Genomic DNA, 20725 nt, shown 5'->3' with positions numbered 1-20725 from the left:
CTGTAACGCCGCTTTGTCCTCTGAGATCACCAGGTATGAAACCTGAGTGCTGACAGAGCAGCATGTTCCCCCTCATTCACCTCCACCACCACAGCCAAGGCATGCTGGGAAACTGAGGACACACAGACGGAGAACTGAAGTGTCTGCTGTGTGTTCATCTCAGAGTCCTCACAGGTGACACATTAGCTCCAGAACACCAAGCCAGGTGTTTGAAGCCTGACAGGGATTCTTCCCATCCAGAGGGAGGATTTAGCTGCACAACAATGAACATTAGTGTGTAGTTTAGAAACACAGACTGTGCCTGCACTGCATCTAGTGAAGAAAAGTGTTACTGCCAGAGAACGAGGCTCCTTTAAAGCAGCTGATATTAAGGTTGAAAAATCAACAATAAGCTGATGTAATCAACGTTTCACAAAATGGTCAGCAGCTAAAATCTGGAGCCGTTCTTTGGTGGTAATTAACAGTTTGTTCTTGTTAGCTAATTATGTCATTAAAGGTAGCAGCAGAAGCCTTGTGTTGAAAGCCCATTCACTCACACATTCACACAGTATGTGTGTGTCTGTGTTACACTGTGGACATCCCTTCTGTTGGAGCGCCATCTTGTGGCAGGTTTAAGAAATGTTCTTCTTGTAAATCCAAACTGATGCACCTCCATAGCAGACTGTGGAGGCTTTCAGTGACATGAAGACTTGATTTATACTGTCATATTCTCCTGTTACACAAAGCACAGCACGCTGAACATGGATGAACTGAAACTCCCAGCATCTGACTGAGGAAAAGCACAAATCATTCTCACACTGACTCCTGCTTGATTTTAGATTTGCTTTCAAATCCTCACACTTTCATATGAAGCACTAAATGGGCTCCAGACTGTTTATCTCAGCTTCCTGTCAAACACACTGCTGCTCACACCGAGGCTCAGTTTACTCCTCCAGCCTGGCTTAACCTGCTGTCTGTTAAAAACAGTCCCACACTCCTCTGTTTAATCCTTCTGATCAGACTCTTTGATTTTGTATTGTTTTTACCTGAAGTTGTGTTTTTGACATGGTTCTGTCTGTGAAATAAAGCTCACACACACACTGCTACAGTCCTTCATACACTTAGAAACGAAGCTGCTCCTTTCCTCAGTGCTGACACATAAAGAAGAGTTGGTTTTATATCCAACACGTCTCTGTTCCAGAAAACAGCTTCAGCAGCCTCTGAGTCTGAACTTGGAGTTGGTTATAAGCCACAGGCCTGTGTGCACAGCAATGAGGAAATATAATGCAGTAAGTGAAACATGGATGTGTGGAACAGATTATCCCAAAGGTTGATTCTGTTCATCTGGACGTTCTCAGTGAAACATTTGGTCTCTCGGTCAGGTGACTCCTTTAGTCTCAGCTGACTGCAGCTTTCCAAACCTTTGTCACTGGATCACTCACTTCATCTCCAACGTGTCCCTGACACAGACAGCTGGAGCCGTTACAGCAAAATCATTGATCATCGTTTTTAGAACATTAGCTGGTGTTGGTGGGCAGGCTAGCAGTGCTAATTGTTAGCACTAGTTCTGCTGCTCTCCCTTTGTCTCTGTTATTGTTGGTCTTTAGTGAACAATAGAAAGTGTCTTCATGAGACTGTTGCCTAATGTTCAAATGTAGATAACACCACCTGCACCAACCTGTTACACAGCACAACCCTCTGGTGTAGCTTTGGCTGGTGCACATATTGGCAGCTCCAGTGACATCACCACTCCATGGTGACATCATCTCTACAGACTGTGGCTGTTACATATCCTCACCTGGTAATAATAAGACTGTCCTCAGCTGCACACAGCTCCAAGATGAACAAACTGAAGTAAATACAAATTAGAGTTATGATAGATTGAAATCTTGTAATCAGAGCTAATTCTTAGTGAAACTCTCACAACATCATATCATGATCCTGGGTTAGTGTCTCGGTCTCAGATCACAACATCAGCACAGGCTTGGCTTGGGTGAGGTATTGAGTGGTTCTTGTCCATGACAGCTGCAGGTACAGTGCCATCAGCCATGCTGCACCACATGTCTGCCCAGGAACATTAGTGTGGCTGAGTCTCATGTAAACATTGTGCTAAAGTGGTGGGAAAGTGGCTGCAAGCTGGCTGCACTGTGTCCAATACTCTCAGTATGATATCCACAAACCTCTGAGTGTCACAGAGTGGGCTTGTGCTCAGCTCACTGTGCCCCATTCAATTCTACTTGCATAGTTTTACAAGTAAAATTAAAAGTTGCTCAATGATAAGTTATTGTAGTAACAACTAAGTCCATGGTTATTATTTGTTAATAGGAGCTTAAAGCTTCTGCACCAATCATGGAGCAGCAGGTTTAGAGCATGTGGATCTACAAAAGTAAGTCCCAGTAAGATGGGCTGAGCCTTACATACTAGAAGAAACATGTCATTCCCAGCAGATGAAGCGCCCTTTAAAGCAGGATCTCACTTTAAACCTAAAGAACTTGCTATGAGCATGCAGTGCATTCATGGTTATTATTCATACGATTGTGGGGAGCTAATAAAGTGCAACTATCACATTACATTTTATTATTAAATTGTTGTTAACAATCCCTTCACTTCTGCTTATCTAATTCATGGTTGCAGGATGGCTGACAGCTTCCATTAGGCAGGAGGTAATGTCCATTCTGGCCACAGTGCAACCCACAATGTGTAACTGACACTATTATATTGCATTATGTCACATTGTTACATCTTTTTAATAAATGATGACAGTCAGCTGAATTTGCTGCCCCCTTGGTGGAGGACATCAGGATCAGCAGCTCCATCACAAACACCACAGAAGAAGAACAACACTGGATCAGATTATCTGGACGTGTTTGACAGGGACAGTGTTCATGTTCATGGACATCAGGACAAAAACAGACGATGGAAACCTGCCAGATTTGAGCTAAACTGCTCGTTTCCATGTGTAGTCCCTGGGAGGTCACATGACCAACAAAGACACACAAGCTGTGTCCCAAAACGTCGGCTGCATCCTCCGGAGGCCGCATTTGAAGGCCGATGACGTCACAGCCAGGCGACGAAGGCTGTCCCGATTCCTCGACTCCTTCAAATGCGTCCTTCATTCCCCCGAGTTTGAAGGATGGGTCGGGTGTGTCCTTCGTGGCCCACCATATCCCAGAATTCATAGCGCGGCCCAGCCAAATTTCAGCTGCCAACAATGGCGGCCGCTACTAAGTTTTAAAATTTAACGAGGGAGTACTACTTACTTACAATGAATTCCTTACACTATATAATTTTCCCGTTAGTGTTGGGGAATTCTCAATGGTGCTTGGTGCCATACCCTCAGGGACTTTAATGTTATATAAAAACACTGACAGCTCAATATCTGCCTCAGTCACTCTCCCTGATCCAGCTGAGTCAGCAGTGGGAAAAATCTGCTTTTCACAGGAACTTGGTAACAGCAATAAGAGAATACGTAGTTTATTCCAAGAAGATATCGTCTCTCTCCCATATATAGAATATCTTACTGGAACCGACATGTTCCAGATATCACCTGGAAGACAGTCTGGATGATCCCATAAATATCTAATTGTGAACAAGGTGAAGGAAATCTCATATAAAATTCTTCATAAATGTGACCCAGCCAGTCACTATATGGTAACATTTAAAAGAGACATAAATACTAATTGAACTTTCTGTGGGGATCATCCAGAAACTGTGGCACATCTCTTTTGGTTCCTCTACACAGAGAGTCTGGAAGAATTTAGCAGTTTTGTTATTGTCCATATTTTAAGGGAGTTTTCTTTACGATGGGAAAATGTTTTATTCTGTTTCTTTAAGTTCCCCAGGAAGAATGATAAATGTTTTTTATAAAAATATTTGTTAATACTTTTAGCTATTTTATATCCATAAATGTAAGTTTATTAATAAAACACCATATTTCTGCCTTTTTATAAGGATATGAATTGTACATACAATCAATTTCAGACTCAACCAACAAAAAGCCTCTCAGAACAATATTTATATGTTGATTTTTTTCGCCTACTCATATCATCATTTTTTTACTCCTGGTTCTGTATGTTCATGTTCTGTTCTTTTGTAAACTTCATCTGTTTGTATGTTGTATACTCATTGTGTTTCAATAAAGTTCGATTTAAAAAAAGGTACGTTCTAAACGAAGCTTCAGACGTCACTGATCACGTGACTCTGGCCAAACAAATCAAGCCTCGACACGGTGCTTCTGAAGCAGCGCGTTGATCTTTCTGACACACGCACCGGAGCGTCAGCTTCAAGCGGACCATCACTACGTCTCACATCTAAAGGTGTCAAGGTAACTTTGAACTGAGTTCAGTCAATCTGGAGTTTTTCCAAGTTTTCTGTTGCTCTCTGTGAGAGAAGAGCGTTAAAGGCGGGGCTCTCCAGAGTCCAGCAAAACAGGAAACCACAGCTGGGTGTGTGTAAGTGTGCAAACCAATAGAATGCATCGTGGTGGGGGGGCATCACGGGCAAGAAAAAAATAAAATAATCGGTCGTACCCATGCTTCCCCGACGTCATGCCAGCGCATATTGGGAAATTCGTAGGCACCGATCGGTTTTCTATCAGCCATTTGCTGGGAGTAAGGGCGCCCTCCGTTTGCGAGGTGCGCCTGCTGCTGGCGGCACAGGGAGGAGAGGGCGGGGCGGCGGGGAGTCTCTGGCTGGCTGGAGCGGCATCTAATAACCAACTCGCAAAACAAAATAAAAACAACAAACAGATATTATGATACAGACTTATAATCTGCACCCATGTTTTTTCTAAATTCTATAAAGTGAGCGCGAGAGCCCTCGGTGCGCCTGCGCGCTGCTGAAGTCAAAGTAAACTTTATTGTCATCTCCGCTACAGACAGTCCAGCATATAGAGAGACGAGACGACGAGGCTGCAGTTACAGCGGTGCAAGTAAACAAACAATAAATATAAGAAGAGTAAGAAAATAAATCTACACTTTAGGACTCGGGGTAAAGGATCAATAACAATTTAATTTATAATTTACAGTTTGATGATTTAAAGTCTCACACAACCCGTCAAAAGGGGCGGGGCCGGCTGCTTCCAAGTAGAGCACATTTCATTTATAATGATGTAAATCCAAGCCCATCATGGATTCACGATCTGAATCCTGGGTTGTGTGAAATCCCAGAAATCAACCTTAGACAAAGTGAATCTGTGAACTAAGGTGTAGGTCTGTTAGGTTAATTGTGCTGATCCTCGGGTTGGGGGATTTGTGTTTGTACTGGAGCGCAAAATTCAAACCAATGGAAGATGGACAACAAAAGTTCAAAGCCATCAGGTGCTCAGGTTAGAAAAAAGAGAAAAGATGCAGGTAAGCAGACGTGTGATTGGATAATGGCAGGTCATCCTGAACCAATCAGACTAAACTCCAAACAATACATTATGTTACAGATTTTAATATTAATTAGTCATTGTTACTTGTTGATTTGTCCTTTTCTCATTGTGTGACGAATTATGACGACTGTTTGGTAGCTGTTATTGTCTCTCTCTCTCTCTTCATGTGTGTTTCTCTGGTGAAACAATAGTTTTGTGTTAATGTTAGGGCTGCACGATTTTGCATAAAATGAGAATCACGATTTTTTGGCTTAGAATTGAGATCATGATTCTCTCATAACAATAAATAAACATAAAACAACAAATGTCTCACGTTTTGTTGTTGCAGCAAAATGTTGTCCTGCTTGAAATTCCGTCTCCACCGTTGCTCGACGCTGCGTGTACAGAGCAGGTAGTGCAACAATAGAAAAATAGTTGCGGGACGGCACTGTGTAGCGTTTGTCTAGGGCAGTGGTTCTTAACCTTGTTGGAGGTACCGAACCCCACGAGTTTCATATGCGCATTCACCGAACCCCTCTTTAGTGAATTTTTTTTTTTTTTTTTTCAAATTCAAGACATAGATATGTTTTTTTACTGGTGCATAAAATGAGCCGTACATGAACATCACCTTGTTCAAAGAACAAAACCAACACAATGCATGAACTTACAACAAATTACATACCTGCAAATCAGTGTGACTTCTGCTGTTGCCTTTGAGAGACCAGTTCAGATATGCGTGGCTTCACCTTGGCAAGTGCCAGTCTCATGTCATTTTCACAGAAAAGTATGTTCCTTTTCTTCGTTTTTATGTCCAGCATCGTCGAAAAGGATTGCTCGCAAAGATATGTTGTAACAAATGATATAAAAAAATCCAGGGCTTTCTTAGCAATAATTGGATACTTGTCCATTTGTCGACACCAAAACGTTGAGAGTGTTGTTGTTCTGAAGAGTTGCTGTTGAACCTGGCTCTGCTGAATTTCAATGATTTCGTCAAGGTATTCATCATTGACATCTGCTGTCTCAACAGCAAACGTGAACGGCTGTCTCACCCATGCTGGATATGACTCTCTTGTAGGGAAATATCTGTCGAGAGACTTTGCAAGCTCATCTAAGTGCGTTGCAATTGTTTGCTTCAGTTCCGTGGATACAGAAACATCTCCGATTCCAGACACATCTTCGACCTTACTTACACAGTTGTCCAGAAGGGGGAAGTTTGCAAAGTTGTTGTTCTCTGTTCGTCGTTTCCATAACGTTAGCTTTTTTTGAAAAGCCTTCAGGTGTTCTTCCGCTTCTATGATATTGACTCCACCACCCTGCATCTGCTGATTGAGATGATTGAGAGCTGCGAATATATCAGCCATGTACGCTAAAATGAGAATGAACTCAGGATTTTTGAAGCAATCTGCATGACAGTGTTGGTGCTCTTGCAAAAACAGGGCTAATTCCACACGCATGGCAAAAACACGATTCAGCACCTGTCCCCGGGATAACCACCGAACATTAGAATGGTACAGAAGTACCTCGAATTCAGAGCCCATTTCTTTACACAGCTCACTGAAGATGCGGTGCCTCAGAGCACTATTTCGCACATAGTTCACACATTCCACCACGGTTTTTAATACTTCTGCCATTTTTGGAGGCAAGGTTTTTGTTGCCAATGCATGCCTGTGCAAAATACAATGAGTCACAATGATGTGTGGTGCATCGGCTTTTACTAGCGCACCAAAACCAGAGTTTCTTCCCAGCATGACGGGAGCTCCGTCTGTACAAACTGCAGAAACCATGTCCCATGAAAGATTGTTGTCTCCGAAGAAGTCATCCACAAGCTTCTTCACATCGGCTGCCTTAGTTGTTGTCGTAAGAGGCTTACAAAATAAAAAATCTTCTTTTATCATGTCATCTTTCACATAGCGCACAAAAACAGTAAACTGGCTTAGATTAGCAACGTCTGTGCTCTCATCGAGCTGAAGGCTGAATTTTGCCGGGCTTGAAATCAGATCGGCGACTACTTGAGCCAAGATGTCTTTACTCATGTCTTCTATTCTGTCGCTGACGGTGTCATTTGAAAGAGGAATTTGTGATAATTTACCTTCGGCCGCTGTTCTGAGTATCAGATTTGCCATCTTTAACGCGGCTGGTTTCACGAGTGTTTCACCAATGGTGTGTGGCTTGCCCTGCTTTGCGATCAGGTAAGCAACTTCGTACGATGCTGTGAGGATCGGTTTGTTAACGGGTACAAATCCAAGAGCAGGCAGAGTGGGCCTTTCATCGAATCTGGCTCTCTTCACCTTGAATTCAGCAAGTGTTGTGTTCTTGTATTCCCCGTCTCCATGCAGCTTCAAGAAGTGTTCCTTTAGTTTTGCCGGTGCGAGACTAGAGTTGCTCAATTTGGCGTTGCAAATCATGCAGATAGGACGCTCACTCCCATCACGTTCCGTGATACATGTAAATCCATATTGTACATATTCGTCCAACCACTTTCTTTTTTTGCCCGACATAGTTAGTATGGATTAAAATGTTAAAAAAAAATCACGCGAAGTACTACCACGACATTCACATGTTGACTACTGCGCGCGCTACATTCCCCGCAGCCCTGATTGGCCAAGCAGTGTAGCATGATCGTCTGCAGCCAGTGATGGCCAGAAGGGGGCGTGTCATCACAAATTTACACGATAATTCGGGCGTGGCTGGACCTCTGCGACCTCCGCAGTGGAGGCTCTGCCGAACCCCTGAGACCGACTCACCGAACCCCTAGGGTTCGATCGAACCCAGGTTAAGAACCACTGGTCTAGGGTGTTGATCGTTTTCCTAAATCCCTCGTTTTGCACAGTGTTGATGGAGCCATATCTTTGGTCAGGTGATAAGTGATAGCCTCCGTAATGTCTTTGTGCCTGCGGGAGTTCGACGTGTATAGGGAAGCGCTGTATAAGGTTCCCGTTATTGATGTTTGGGTGGTTGACCGGGACGGATTTTCTCCTGTCACTTTCTCCTCATCCCTGACGTGCTCTCCGTTGTTTTTTTCCCTGCTAATTTTAGCATCACACGGCACAGCTTCTGTATCACGTGGTATAAGGCTCCGCCCTTGTCATTTGTTGAGCAGGAAGAGTGAGCACTTGTTTTCATGCAGAGTACGTCCCGGATCAAAATGTGAAGTTTTACAAATCACCACTTCTTTAGTTAATATCATTTCAGTCTCAGACAATCTCGTTTCTCTTACAGAGGTTGAATGCACCTTCTGCGGATGGCAGTACCACACAGTGTGCGTGGACTTCCCCTGCACAGAAGGCAACTACAAATGCTGTGAATGCTAAATAAACAGAAACAAATGATCCCTGTTGTCTTTGCTTTTTTTTTTTTTTTTTTTTTTTTTTTAAATGACATCAGAAACAGCAGTATGCGACATTACGTGATGGCAGAGCTTCAGTTCATCCTTTGTCATTTTTTTTTTTTTTTTTTTTTTTTTTTAATAAATAGGACAGGGGGAATGAATGAGAGAGAGAGGGGGAGAGAAAGAAAGAAAACCCAAGGGGAGAAGAGACGGTGAGAAGGGGGGGGGAAGAGAGACAAAAAAAAAAAAAAACTCCTGGGTCACCTGTATGGAGAAAATGATTTTCTCCTGTCACTTTCTCGTCATCCCTGACGTGCTCTCCGTGGTTTTTTCCCTGCTAATTTTAGCATCACACGGCACAGCTGCTGTATCACGTGGTATAAGGCTCCGCCCTTGTCATTTGTTGAGCAGGAAGAGTGAGCGCTTGTTTTCATGCAGAGTACGTCCCGGATCAAAATGCGGTACATTTGATCCCTGTTGTCTTTGCTTGATGATTGGTTTGAGTCTTGACAATCCACATTGCTGGCGTTGCATCTTTCAATGCCAGCAATGGCAGGTATCAGTGCTCAAACCTTTTGTGTTTGTTTCCAACAAGTTGCCCACCTCGGGAAACAAAAATGTGTTCTTTTACTTGTCAGATGAACATATGAGACACTTTGACTCTTCAGTGCAGTGTGGAGCCTAACAAAGATCTGTTTTGTGTCCCAGCTGATCAGCAGGAGGAGGAGAGTCTGACGGAGCAGCAGAGGAACATTTTCAGCTACTTGGACTCAGCTCAGCCACTACAGAGGAAACAATGAGCTCAACACAGAAGGTGACAGACAGAGCAGGACCATATGACCAAAGATATTTATCACCATATGCATTTGAACATTTGCCATAACGATGTAGCTGACGATAGAATTGACACCAGACAAAATACTTTACAGCTGCACAACTTTATTAAAAACCCATCAATGTATTTTCACTGAAACAAGCAGCTGTTGTTTATGTGCATTAAAGTTATATAAAAATGTAACAGTGCAAATGCAAATTCCTCGCTGACAGTTTAACCAAAAGGCGTTTCCAGTGGAAACTGGCCGACACATCCTGAGCATAACCATGTATAATATCCACTAAACTTCAGAAGAGGTTATACAGTCGTGGCCAAAAGGTTTGAGAATTGCATAAATATTGGAACCTGGAGAAGTTCCTGCTTAAGTTTTTATAATAGCATTTTGCCTGCACTCCAGAATGTTATGAGGAGTGATCAGATGAACTGCATCGTCCTTCTTTGCCATGAAAACGAACTTAATCCCCAAAAAGCCTTACCACTGCATTTCATTGCTGTCATCAAAGGACCTGCTGAGACCATTTCAGTGATCGTCTTCTTAACTCAGGTGAGAATGTTGGCGAGCACGAGGCTGGAGATCATCATGGCTGTATCCCGATTCAGGTTCTGCAGCTTTAAAGTCCTCAAGGGCCGCGTACTCAAAGACCGCTAAGGCCGAAGTGCGAGGCTCGTAGGCTCGTGAAATGGGACGTCTAGCCTCCGTCGCGCTGCCCAGGTTGCCTAGCAACCATGATACTAACAGCTGGAAACGTTTCATACAGCTTTGTTTGACAGAAATGAAGGAGAACATATTTAGTTCATTTGTTTCTACATGAGCTCTGTGTGATTTGATGAGTATCTGAGGCTGAGACCACAGGACTGTGAAACATGATTGTTGGGCTTCATTTCTGTGCTGAACAGTCGTTTAAGATTAGCTGTAAATAACAATTAGCTGATGTTGTTCATGAGACTAAAGTCATCTCACTGTGGTAATGTAAATTGTTACGAGTTCAAAATATTGGGGATGGAGACAAGAGAAAAACCACAATAACAACACTGGTGCGGTCGGGTCAAGTCAAACGATGATTTTAATGATCACACGCGTGGGAGATGGACACTGATGCAGACAGCCTCAGATCTCAAAATGGTGGAGCATTGCTCAAACTCTTATAGCCTCTGGTGCCTCCACCTTATCATAAAAGTCTAAACATTCACATGCTTTCTCTCACACAGCGCCTAAGCTACGACTTTGGCTCCCTGTTTATCTGCTCCTGCTGAGATGGGGCAGAAAACTCCAGCATGTTCTCTTCTAATCAGACAAATAAGGCGATGACTTTCTGCAAACAGTATTTCTTATAACTCAGCAGTATAATGCATCATAAAACAATATCATTCATCCACAATAAATCAGCAGTTTAATATAGTGCACATCAGTTTAACTAATGCAATAGTTATCAGCTTCTTCTAATTCAGGAGAATAATGCAAACTAAAACTACATAATAATTCACAATCTTTAATTAGGGGTCTAACATGGCATAAATAATATTATAATCTAACAAAATATAATATGACCAATATTATAGTTATTATATTAATCACTTCACTCACAGACAAGTATCTGTGACAGTGTGTATACAGATGTATCATATATAAGAGACAAATATTGTTCATTTAATATGTTGGTACTAAATTTGGCTCAGTGCTTACATATATGTGTAAAAAGCAAATGTAGGAGCTGTGATAACTGTGTCTGATAGAATGAAGAGTAGACTGATATATGAAATATTCCTTTATTGTGTGAGAAAATCAGACCATGTCATAACTGCTGTAAGTCACACAGAATAGATATCAGAGCCTTAAACAGGCTGACTTCTGCTAAATGGGTCAAACTGGGCAGGAAGTCTACAAACACATAACATCCTTATAGAATATGATGTAACACTATAGATCAACTTAGCTCAGAATATATAAAGCATATAAACAGTTACAGCAATACGTTGGCGATTCTGTTCTCAGACATGTGAAGCTAGAGATACCGGCAACCATAGTCAGTTGTCTTCCAGGGGACAGAGCAGGCGACATTGAAGGAAATTTAAAACTGCTGGCTAAGGGTAAACGTAAATTCAGTAAAATCATAATTCACGTCGGCAGTAATGACACCCGGTTACGCCAATCGGAGGTCACTAAAATCAATATTGAATCGGTGTGCAACTTTGCCAAAACAATGTGGGACTCTGTAGTTTTCTCTGGTCCCCTCCCCAATCAGACCAGGAGTGACATGTTTAGCCGCATGTTCTCCTTAAATTGCTGGCTGTCTGAGTGGTGTCCCAGAAACGATGTGGGCTTCATAGATAATTGGCAAACCTTCTGGAGGAAACCTGGTCTTGTTAGAAGAGACGGCATCCATCCCACTTGGATGGAGCAGCTCTCATTTCTAGAAATATGGACAAATTTATTAAACCCCCCAAAATATTACTATCCAGAGTTGGGACCAGGAAGCAGAGTTGCAGTCTTACACGCCTCTCTGCAGCTTCTCTCCTCCTGCTACCCCCCCCCCCCCCCCAAAAAAAAACCCCATCTCCAAAGAGACTGTGTCAGCTTCCAAAAAGACAAAAAACAAACTAAAAACCAGCAACAAACAACTTAAACATAAACAATTACAAAGAAAGAACAATACAGTATCCACATCTGAACCAAAGAGTAAAACAGTGAAATGTGGATTATTAAATATTAGGTCTCTCTCCTCCAAGTCTCTGTTAGTACATGACTTAATAATTGATCAACAAATTGATTTACTCTGCCTTACAGAAACCTGGTTGCAGCAGAATGATTATGTTAGTTTAAATGAATCAACACCCCCGAGTCATTCTAACTACCAGAAATCTCGAAGCACAGGCCGAGGGGGAGGTGTGGCAGCAATTTTTCACACCAGCCTATTAATTAATGAAAGACCAAGACAGACTTTTAATTCATTTGAAAGCCTGATGCTTAGCCTCATCCACCCCAGCTGTGAAACTCAGAAACCATTCTTACTTGTTATCATCTATCGTCCACCTGGGCCTTACACAGAGTTTCTGTCTGATTTCTCAGACTTTATATCTAATTTAGTTCTGAGCTCAGATAAAATAGTTATTGTGGGTGATTTTAACATCCATGTAGATGCTACAAATGACAGCCTCAACATGGCATTTAATCTGTTATTAGACTCAATTGGTTTCTCTCAAAATGTAAAAGAACCCACCCACCACTTTAATCACACTCTAGATCTTGTTTTAACATATGGCATCGAACCTGAACATTTAACAGTGTTTCCTGAAAACCCTCTCCTGTCTGATCATTTCCTGATAACATTTACTTTTACAATAATTGATTACACAGCGGTGAAGAGTAGACTTTATCAAAGTAGATGTCTTTCTGAAAGTGCTGTAACTAAGTTTAAGAATATAATCCACCCACTGTTATCATCTCCAATGCCCTGTACCAACACAGAGCAGAGCAGCTATCTGAACGCTACCCCAACAGAGGTCGATTATCTTGTTAATAATTTCACCTCCTCACTACGTACGACTCTGGATACTGTAGCTCCAGTGAAAACTAAGGTCTCTAATCAGAAGTACCTGACTCCGTGGTATAATTCTCAAACACGTACCCTAAAGCAGATGACTCGTAATCTGGAGAGGAAATGGCGTGTCACAAATCTAGAGGATCATCATTTAGCCTGGAGAAATAGTTTGCTGCTTTATAAGAAAGCCCTCCGCAAAGCCAGAACATCTTACTATTCATCACTGATTGAAGAAAATAAGAACAACCCCAGGTTTCTCTTCAGCACTGTAGCCAGGCTGACAAAAAGTCAGAGCTCTTTTGAGCCAACCATCCCTTTAACGTTAACTAGTAATGACTTCATGAACTTCTTCACAAATAAAATTTTTATCATTAGAGAAAAAATTACCAATAATCATCCCACAGATGTAATATTATCTACAGTTACTCTTAGTACCATTGATGTTAAGTTAGACTCTTTTTCTCCAATTGATCTTTCTGAGTTAACTTCAATAATTACTTCCTCCAAACCATCAGCGTGTCTTTTAGACCACATTCCTACAAAACTGCTCAAAGAAGTCCTGCCATTAATTAATTCTTCGATCTTAAATATGATCAACCTATCTCTAATAATCGGCTATGTACCACAGGCCTTCAAGCTGGCTGTAGTTAAACCTTTACTCAAAAAGCCATCTCTAGACCCAGCAGTCTTAGCTAATTATAGGCCAATCTCCAACCTTCCTTTATATCAAACATCCTTGAAAGAGTAGTTGTCAAACAGCTAACAGATCATCTGCAGAGGAATGGTTTATTTGAAGAGTTTCAGTCAGGTTTCAGAGCTCAGCACAGCACAGAAACAGCTTTAGTGAAGGTTACAAATGATCTTCTTATGGCCTCTGACAGTGGACTCATCTCTGTGCTTGTCCTGCTAGACCTCAGTGCAGCGTTCGATACTGTTGACCATAATATCCTATTAGAGCGATTAGAACATGCTGTAGGTATTACAGGTACTGTGCTGCAGTGGTTTGTATCATATCTATCTAATAGACTCCAGTTTGTTCATGTAAATGGAGAGTCCTCTTCACACACTGAGGTTAATTATGGAGTTCCACAGGGTTCAGTGCTAGGACCAATTCTGTTTACATTATACATGCTTCCCTTAGGCAGTATCATTAGAAGACATAGCATACATTTTCACTGCTATGCAGATGACACCCAGCTCTATCTGTCCATGAAGCCAGATAACACACAACAATTAGATAAACTGCAGGAATGTCTTAAAGACATAAAGACCTGGATGGCCGCTAACTTTCTGCTTCTTAATTCAGATAAAACTGAGGTTATTGTACTCGGCCCTGAAAATCTTAGAAATATGGTATCTAACCAGATTCTTACTCTGGATGGCATTACCTTGGCCTCCAGTAACGCGGTGAGGAACCTTGGAGTCATTTTTGACCAGGACATGTCCTTCAACGCACATATTAAACAAATATGTAAGACTGCTTTCTTCCATTTGCGCAACATCTCTAAAATTAGAAATATCCTGTCTCAGAGTGACGCTGAAAAACTAGTTCATGCATTTATTACTTCCAGGCTGGACGACTGTAATTCATTATTATCAGGATGTCCAAAAAACTCACTGAAAAGCCTTCAGCTAATCCAAAATGCTGCAGCAAGAGTACTGACAGCGACTAGAAAGAGAGAGCAGATTTCTCCTGTTTTGGCTTCCCTTCATTGGCTTCCTGTTAAATCCAGAATTGAATTCAAAATCCTGCTCCTCACATACAAGGTCTTAAATAATCAGGCCCCATCTTATCTTAATGACCTTGTAGTACCATATCACCCTATTAGAGCGCTCCGCTCTCGCTCTGCAGGCCTACTTGTTGTTCCTAGAGTATTTAAAAGTAGAATGGGAGGCAGAGCCTTCAGTTTTCAGGCCACTCTTCTGTGGAACCAGCTTCCAGTTTGGATTCGAGAGACAGACACTATCTCTACTTTTAAGATTAGGCTTAAAACTTTCCTTTTTGCTAAAGCATATAGTTAGGGCTGGACCAGGTGACCCTGGATCCTCCCTTAGTTATGCTGCAATAGACATAGGCTGCCGGGGGATTCCCATGATGCATTGAGTTTTTCCTTTCCAGTCACCTTTCTCACTCACTATGTATTAACAGACCTCTCTGCATTGAATCATATCTGTTATTAACCTCTGTCTCTCTTCCACAGCATGTCTTTATCCTGTCTTCCTTCTCTCACCCCAACCAGTCGCAGCAGATGGCCCCGCCCCTCCCTGAGCCTGGTTCTGCCGGAGGTTTCTTCCTGTTAAAAGGGAGTTTTTCCTTCCCACTGTCGCCAAAGTGCTTGCTCATAGGGGGTCATATGATTGTTGGGTTTTTCTCTGTATCTATGAAGCGCCTTGAGGCGACTTTTGTTGTGATTTGGCACTATATAAATAAAATTGAATTGAATTAAATTGAATTGATGCAACAAACACAGCAGCTACTGATCCAAAATACTCAAAGCTTCATAGAACTGAAACCAACATTTATTTTTAGCTCCATCCTGCTGCTGATACAGACTTTAGGTTTCTGAACATTAAACTTGTTGCTGCCTTTCATAGTGTGTAACTTGAAGGCCCTGAGTACTTTCTCCCACACTGGAAACACTGGGATGATCACATTATTTGAACATTACCTAATAAGACTGATTCAGCACAGACAGTTATGTTAAACTTTCCTAGCAGTCCTTCACAAACAGGGAACAGTCTGTCTATTCTCTCCATCTGTCAGCTGCTGCTGGCTCTTCCTCCTCCTCTTCCTCACACACTGTTGAGTTTGTCCTGGTGGATCATCAGGGCTGCAAAGCCTCACAGATGATGTGCAGCAGTGGCTCCCTCAGTCTGTCCTCACTCGGGACACTTGCAGTCGTCACACATGGAAATCAAATGTGTGATAAGCTGCAGGATTCAAACACAAGTGTAACTTATAAACACATGTTCATACTTTTATTCCACAATCAGAGAGAAAGAAACAGAGAGAGAGTGCAGGACAGACAGACAGGTGACAGTCTCAGGTGTACACACTGCTACACAACAGCACCAGAGAAGCAGGATTTAGTGTTTGTGTTATTACGAGTGTAAACAAGAAGAGTTCCAGATGGTGCAGTGGACACATGTGTGACTGCTGTGATTAAAGCATCTTTCTTTCAGCTTAACGAGTGAACCGTCAGCTCGTTCAAACACACGTTAAAGTGCGTTTGGCTCGACACCACCGAACAGAGGCAGCAATATAACACAGCTAACATTAACAGTGCAGTGAATCCTGCTTGTGCCGTGATGTTCAGGACTGCAAACCGAGCAGCATCACTGACTTTCAGCTTGTTGTGTTTGTGGATATATGACTGACTTTAATTATCCACAAAATCATCACATTCTCTGTCAGATTAAGGTCGACTTATTGAACGGCGTATATTTTAAAGGCTTTAAAACCAAGTTAACGCTGAAAGTACAAACATCACTAATGTCACATGACTCTGCCGACAAGGCATAGCTATGGCTATGAAATGCTCTTTGTGTATCACTTCTTCATTATGAAAGATGTCATTAATGCACTAGTAATGTCTCATCTGGAGTATTGTTCAATCATTTGGTCAGCAGCTAATAAGACAGATCTTAACAGACTTCAGTTAGTCCAGAATAAGGCGTCCAGATTAGTGTGAAGATGTTCATACTATACTAATATTGATAAAATGCATAATAACCTTTCTTGGCTTCCTATACAGGCTAAAATATTCTATGGCTTACTTGTAGTTCTAAAGAAAGCAATTCTGTTAAACACACCACATTTATTCTGCTCAGCTGCAGTATCCAGATGAAATACATCATCATATTACACAGTTTTCAACAAGCTGCAATTTAGTAAATGCTCGAGTTAAAAGTAACGTTTTGTAAAACTGTTACATTTAGAGCAACTTTTAAGTGGAATAAGTTGCCTTAAAAAATTAGAGAATTATTCAAAACTTCAATGAACACTTAAAAGCCGATTTACAGAGCTTTTAGTTGTTGTAAATATTGTAAGACATGATTTGTTTTTGAAATTTGTGTAATGTGCCTCAATGTTATTGATATTATTATTATTATTATTGATTGCTTATATTTGAACAATTGTGAAACCTCACTGTGGATGTAAGAGTGAAATTATGTGGATATCTTGAATCCACTTTATTGTGTAATATTTTATGTGAGTATTTGACGGAAGACGAGCAACATCTGTTGTGGAAGCTAACGGGGTTCCTTTAGAATAAACAAACATAGGATTTATTATCACTGAATAATTCTGTATAAATCTATACAAATTATAGAAATATGTAATAGGAAACAACAAAATAATCTAAATTATAAAACTGTGTGTGTGTGTGTGTGTGTGTGTGTGTGTGTGTGTGTGTGTGTGTGTGTGTGTGTGTGCATGATTTTAGTGTTTGAACAGTCATAAATTATCTTTAACAGCCGGTTGGATGTAATGTGTTAGAACTACCAGCAGGTGGGGATAAGAGACCTTTAAGGTGTTTGGTCCCACGCTCCACCTTCAGGTTTAAAACTAGTGTTAATGGAGTTTGAAGGTTGAGTTTGTTCCACGACTGCATTTCACTCACTGCCTCTGTTTGTATCTCTGTCACTGCAGGACCAACATGGAGCCAGAAGTCAGCGCTCTCAGGAGGCCGACAAACCTCACAGAAGAAAGGGAGAGAAAAAAAAAAAACCTGTGACGAGTGTGGGAAGGGTTTTACTGTGAGGGCTAAACTAAAACAACACCAAATCATCCACAGTGGAGTTAAAGCGTACAGCTGTGATCAGTGTGGCAGAGCTTTTACTCGCAGTAGCCACTTACAGAAGCATCTAGTTACCCACTCTGGAATTAAGGCATACAGCTGTGATCAGTGTGGCAGAGCTAACCCAAAGTGAAATAAAGTTTTGCTCGTCTTAAAAAAGCTAAAAAACTAACTGTAGAATTGGTCGACTCAGTGACTTCATAAAATATTGAAGTGGTTCAGGTAGAGCCAGTTTTTAAATGACCATGAACACTGAGCGTATTGTATCTGTACAGCATGTTTTTCTATTAGACAGATTTGTAACAGAGGCCTTGCTCTCAGTAAGTTTGAAATCCTTTTCTGATTTATTTTGTAATCTCTGATCTTTGTGTATCCTGCTCAGTTTGCATGCTGCCTGTAGGAGTTTCTGTCTTTGTATTTGAAGAGAATTCATTGAATATACTCAGCTGCTTCCCTTTGGTGCCTCACACATCACTGAAGTTTTTCAGTGTCCAGTTATTTGTTTTTAATAGCTGTTTGAATTCTCTGTATGTTTGACCCTGTAGACTGTTTAATGGACTGCTCGTCTTCCTGTTTGTAACCACTGCCTGTTTAGGACTAAAGATTTGGATTTTTGACTTTAACACAGCCTCTGCGTGTCGTCCCTTTGTGTCCTCGTCCTCTGTGTCACAGATGTTTCCATGATAATAACACAGCTTTCCCACAGTGGCTTGCAGCAGCATTTATTCACAGCACATTTGAGAAAGGTTCAGATTAACTCGATGAGTTTATATTCAGAATGATTCTGACAGTGGGCCACTGTGAATTGTGATCTTTCATCAGGTCAATGTTTAAGTTCAGTATTTCAAAGCAGGAGCTATGAACAGTCATCATGTTGGCATTAGAATTATTATTATTAATCATTATTAATAATGTCGTTACTCATGTATAACTTTGATTAGTATACATGAATTTTATCAATAGTCAAAATAATGAATAATTCATGTATAACTTTTATTGTGTTTTGTATATTAATTATATTTAAATAGAGATGTTGACCCTGTCTCTACAGTAGCATCAGTGTAACATACATTATTGGTCCAAGCTGTCATAAATGGGGAGCCTGATCCTTTATTATGAAAACATGACGAGTATTTTTCTTGTCAGTTGGGAAGAAGTTGGTCTTTTTTTCCTTCTTTTTGCTCAGTTTGTCTTTTCTTTGATAATTGAAACTCTGATCAAACCTACTCATGTTCACAGCATGTAAAAGCAGCTGACAGTCCGTGGCATTGTTGTTTGTAGAGGTGCAGTGTAGTGGGAGCATAAATCAAAAGAAAACAGTAACATTTATGTAATAAAACATCTGAATGAAAATGAACAGGCCCTTTATGAACTTCAAAGGGATCTGAAAACAACACTTTTTAAAAGAGTATCTTGGGGTGTAGGTGGTCAAAATAGAAAACTGAGCTGAGACTCTAAGTTTAATCCATCCATTGGTTTTTACTTAGGAGGAAGAAATGTCAGGCTGGTGCAGGCTGGTTAGGTGCATGTGGTTATCTTTACCTAAATGAGTTCACTTTGTGGCTGCCAGGTTGGGCAGAAGTACCTGTCCCCTGTTAGGCTTAGAAAGGTTCTCCAGGAGTTTCTCCATGGGTAGAGCTTCTAGCTCCTCCAGCACATCTGTGGCCGTGCAGGCTGCCACTTTCTTGGTTGCTCTTTTTACCCCACTGGTGGATGAGCTGCAATGGTCTCCATTTGTCCCATATGTCTTTACTTCTTCTTCTTCTTTTGCATATTAAACACATTATTCTGTTTCTATGTATTTGCTATGATTTGCTATTTGTTAAGTAACATTGCTTCACTCACTATGCCGGGTTTGTGTGTGGAAGCATTCAGTTGCTGGCAAATCAAACATTCTGCAAATGAAGCTGAATACTCAGTTACATGTTTCTTTACATTTTATTATGTTACAGATTAAGTCATTTGTTCTTACTTTGTTTGTCTTTTCAGTCTTCATGAGGGTCAGGTGTGGGGAAACGCCCGCCCGGCATTTCCTCATTTTAAAGTCCTGCTGATGTCACACATGACATCAGCAGGTCAAACCAAGTGGAGGGGTTTGTTTGTCCATAGAGATGCTTCCTTTTGTTTGTTTTAAGGTTTAAATGGATTTGTTGAATGTGTTTCTTTTCATCAATACTGCCATTTAGTTGTGTAAATGTGCATGTTAGAAGTGTGAAGAGGTTTTGTGTTTAGAAATGTATAGAAACCAATCATTTACTGACAGCATGTCTGATGGAAATAAGTGCAGATTATGTATGAAGTCTAACTGCACACAGTAACTGTGTTACAATAAGGACTTAACAGCGCCCTCTGCTGGAGTGTTTCAGTACTGCGTTAACTAGAATACACCACCTCCTCCTCACACCACCTGCTACAGCTCTACTCTTCTATGACTACAGTCATCCACAGCACTGATGTGAGGTCACATGGTTCATATGTAAGGAGCACAGCTGACCTCAGGTCAGTTTAATGACTGTGAGCAGCAGCTGTGTTATTGTCACTGTGACAGGGAGACACTCTCAGACACAGCGCTCATGTCAGCTTGTTCTCATGCAGGAGGATCAGGAGCTCCATGTTTGTCTTTCTGTTTGAATCATGATGTGTTTGTGCCATCAGAGTCTGTCATGAGTACTCAGGGTTTCACAGCAGCTCTTCTGGATGCTGACGAGGACTCCAACCTCATGTTTCACCTCTCTGAGCTTCTGATGTCTGTGAACACTCGTGTTTCTTCTCTGGGCTCATCTGGACAAAAACACCTTTCTGTGTTTGGCTGCAGCCTCATTCTGACTGACAGGAAGTGTGTTATCCATGAGCTGCACTTCTGTGAGGAAGTTTCCTGCTGTGTTTCCT

The 20725-nt window shown here is 41.4% G+C and overlaps 1 long non-coding RNA gene across 1 annotated transcript; it reads left to right on the top strand.

Annotated features, from left to right (window-relative positions):
- The first annotated feature begins 4183 nt into the window (after positions 1-4183).
- On the top strand, positions 4184-17808 carry LOC309702536. Its single transcript, XR_014275601.1, has 3 exons — positions 4184-4303; positions 9369-9474; positions 17689-17808. It is a non-coding gene; the product is annotated as an uncharacterized lncRNA (long non-coding RNA).
- The last annotated feature ends 2917 nt before the right edge of the window (positions 17809-20725 follow it).

The sequence above is a fragment of the Aulonocara stuartgranti genome, assembly GCF_965226115.1.
Source record: "Aulonocara stuartgranti genome assembly, chromosome: 3".
Lineage (NCBI taxonomy): Eukaryota > Metazoa > Chordata > Actinopteri > Cichliformes > Cichlidae > Aulonocara > Aulonocara stuartgranti.
The sequence above is the reverse complement of the archived record's forward strand: the minus strand, read 5'-3'. Positions and strand labels throughout refer to the sequence as shown.